The following is a 3,647-nucleotide window of genomic DNA, read 5'->3' as shown; positions in this document are numbered from 1 at the left end:
ATGAAAGAGTTTTGTTTTTATTCTAGAAGACATAAACCTGAGTTATTCCACAGCAAACAGCCCAGCCATCTCAATGCAGAACAAGAGGGCTGTTAGGAGAAAAAAAAGAGGCCTGGGACCAATTAACACATTAATTAATATGGTAATTAACATTAACCTTACAGTCTCAGAGGAGTGTTAAATGTGAAGGAACCTTTGGTCAAATCAGTGCAGTGGTTGTTAGAAGATAAATTAGATGTTGGAACACAACTGGTAACACCTATTAATGCTAATTAAGAGACATGACCATCAAGGTAACAATTAGCATGGAATACACTGACCCTAATTAACAGAAATCAATTAGTGAACATACAGACCAATTAGCTTGCTTTAATTGGTATCTCGTTAACATTCCCACCGTGAAACATAAAGAGCATGAAGCAGCTGGCTTCTCTATGGTCTGATGTTTTTTATCATGTGGCCTTCAGGAGGTTTGTCCTGGATTTGCTTTCAGGAAGTCGGAAAAATGCCCAAGTTACAGCTTTATGTTTTCCAGAAAAATGAAAAACTACCGCTATTAAACCATTTCTGTCCTACAGATGCTCTCATGAAACCCTTTGACTCATCAGAAGACGGAGACTAAAATGTCTGCTTTATACACATTTAACAAACCCTGCCTGATCAAAGTTTAGGTAAGGTGGGACTGTGTGCAGTGGTTAGTCCCATCAACTTGGATATTGTTAGTAATCTTTTCCCTAGCCATATATTGATTTATTTTATAAAACACCCTTAAAACAACCAGTTCATGAAAGTGTGACACAATATATATAAATTATATATATAAAAAAAACAAAAAAAAATGATATAATGAAAGTCAATCAGCCAAAAAATTAAAAGGCTGAACTAAAAAACTCACCTGGTGGTGAGTTGGATCCGCTGGAGGAGGAGAAAGCCGGACAGACTCGGCAGGCCCAAGCGCATAGTGAGGGTCTGCTGGGAACGCCTGGCGGAGCCCTCGGCCAGGGATGTATTCAACTCCCACCTCTGGGAGAGCTTCGACCAGATCCCGGGGGATGTTGGAGACATAGAGTCTGAGTGGACCATGTTCTCTGCATCTATTGTCGATGCTGCTGCCCATAGCTGCGGCCGTAAGGTCTGCGGTGCCTGTCGTGGCGGCAATCCCTTAACGCGGTGGTGGACACCGGCAGTAAGGGATGCTGTTAAGCTGAAGAAGGAGTCCTATCAGCTGTGGTTGGCTTGTGGGACTCCTGAGGCGGCTGACGGGTACCGTGAGGCCAAGCGTGCTGCGGCCCGGGCTGTGGCAGAGGCAAAAACTCGGGCCTGGGAAGAGTTCGGTGAGGCCATGGAGAAGGACTACCGGTTGGCCTCGAAGCGATTCTGGCAAACCGTCCGGCGCCTCAGGAGGGGGAAGCAGTGCTTTGCCAACACTGTTTATAGTGGGGGCGGGAGACTGCTGACCTCGACTGAGGACATTATCGGGCGGTGGAAGGAGTACTTCGAGGATCTCCTCAATCCTGCCATCACGCATTCCGTGGTGGAAACAGAGGCTGGGGACTCAGGGTTGGACTCTTTCATCACCCAGGCTGAAGTCACTGAGGTGGTTAAAAAGCTCCGCGGTGGCAAGGCTTCGGGGGTGGATGAGATCCGCCCTGAGTACCTCAAATGTCTGGATGTTGTAGGGCTGTCATGGTTGACACGCCTCTTCAACATTGCGTGGCGGTCGGGGACAGTGCCTCTGGACTGGCAGACTGGGGTGGTGGTCCCCCTTTATAAGAAGGGGGACCGGAGGGTGTGTTCCAACTACAGGGGGATCACACTCCTCAGCCTCCCTGGTAAGGCCTACGCCAGGGTATTGGAGAGGAGAGTCCGACCGATAGTCGAACCTCGGCTTCAGGAGGAACAGTGTGGTTTTCGTCCCGGCCGTGGAACACTGGACCAGCTCTATACCCTCTACAGGGTGCTCGAGGGTTCATGGGAGTTTGCCCAACTGGTTCACATGTGTTTTGTGGACCTGGAGAAGGCATTCGACTGTGTCCCTCATGATGCCCTGTGGGGGGTGCTCCAGGAGTATGGAATCGGGGGCCCTTTATTAGGGGCCATCCGGTCCCTGTACGAGCGGAGCAGGAGTTTGGTCCGCATTGCCGGCACTAAGTCGGACCTGTTCCCAGTGCATGTTGGACTCCGGCAGGGCTGCCCTTTGTCGCCGGTCCTGTTCATAACTTTTATGGACAGGATTTCTAGACGCAGCCAAGGGTCCGGAGGGGGTCTGGTTTGGGGACCAGTGGATTTCGTCTCCTCTTTTTGCAGATGACATGGTCCAGCTGGCCCCCTCTAGCCAAGACCTACAGCATGCGCTGTGGCGGTTCGCAGCCGAGTGTGAAGCGGCTGGGATGAGGATCAGCTCCTCCAAGTCCGAGGCCATGGTACTCGACCGGAAAAGGGTGGCTTGTCCTCTTCAGGTTGGAGGGGAGTTCCTGCCTCAAGTGAAGGAGTTTAAGTATCTCGGGGTCTTGTTCACGAGTGAGGGAAGAATGGAGCGGGAGATCGACAGACGGATCGGTGCAGCTGCCACAGTAATGGGGGCGCTGTGCCGGTCCATTGTGGTGAAGAGAGAGCTGAGCCGAAAAGCAAAGCTCTCAATTCACTGGTCGGTCTACGTTCCTACCCTCACCTATGGCCATGAACTTTGGGTCATGACCGAAAGAACGAGATCACGGATACAAGCGGCTGAAATGAGCTTCCTCCGTAGGGTGGCGGGGCACTCCCTTAGAGATAGAGTGAGGAGCTCGACCATCCGGGAGGAGCTCGGAGTAGAGCCACTGCTCCTCCACATTGAGAGGAGCCAGTTGAGGTGGCTCGGGCATCTATACCGGATGCCTCCTGGACGCCTTCCTCGGGAGGTGTTCCAGGCACGTCCCACCGGGAGGAGGCCCAGGGGACGGCCCAGGACACGCTGGAGGGACTATGTCTCTTGGCTGGCCTGGGAACGCCTTGGGCTCCCCCTGGAGGAGCTGGAGGAGGTGTCTGGAGAGAGGGACGTCTGGGCGTCTCTGCTGAGTCTGCTGCCCCCGCGACCCGGTCCTGGATAAGCGGAAGACGACGAACGAACGAACAAACTAAAAAATGTTATTACCCAAGATAATTAATTTAGTTTTGACAGACAAATATAAAACAATAGAATGATGCCAGATAGAGACTTCAAACAAATTAAAATAGTAATATAAACGAAAAGGTGGGATGTTCTGTTTTGGAAATGAACATGACTCTTTCAGTTGACTCTTAATGTGTCAAATGCAACCTAACGAGGCAACGTTTGCTGCCTGATAGCAATGCAATAGTCAGGCTACGTCAGAGTTATTTTTAATAACAACAAACAGAAAATAAAACCTAAAAAAGGGTTTTCCCTATTTTAGTTTCCAGAAACTTGAAACTGCAGCATGATATCCTGGAGATTGGGCTAAATTAACTTGAGGCTCAAAGACCGGCCTGTACTGCCCCAAATCCCAAACATTTGAAAGCATTAGAGATCAATTGATTTTTTTCCCACATAATGGGACAATTCAACTAAAAAATAAACAATGACAAACTCAAAAAAACAAAAAAAAATGCCCTATAACCTGATTGCATAAGTGTGCACTCAGCATTCA

The sequence above is a fragment of the Girardinichthys multiradiatus genome, chromosome 2 (assembly GCF_021462225.1).
Source record: "Girardinichthys multiradiatus isolate DD_20200921_A chromosome 2, DD_fGirMul_XY1, whole genome shotgun sequence".
NCBI classification, from domain to species: domain Eukaryota; kingdom Metazoa; phylum Chordata; class Actinopteri; order Cyprinodontiformes; family Goodeidae; genus Girardinichthys; species Girardinichthys multiradiatus.
This window is presented reverse-complemented; position numbering follows the sequence as displayed.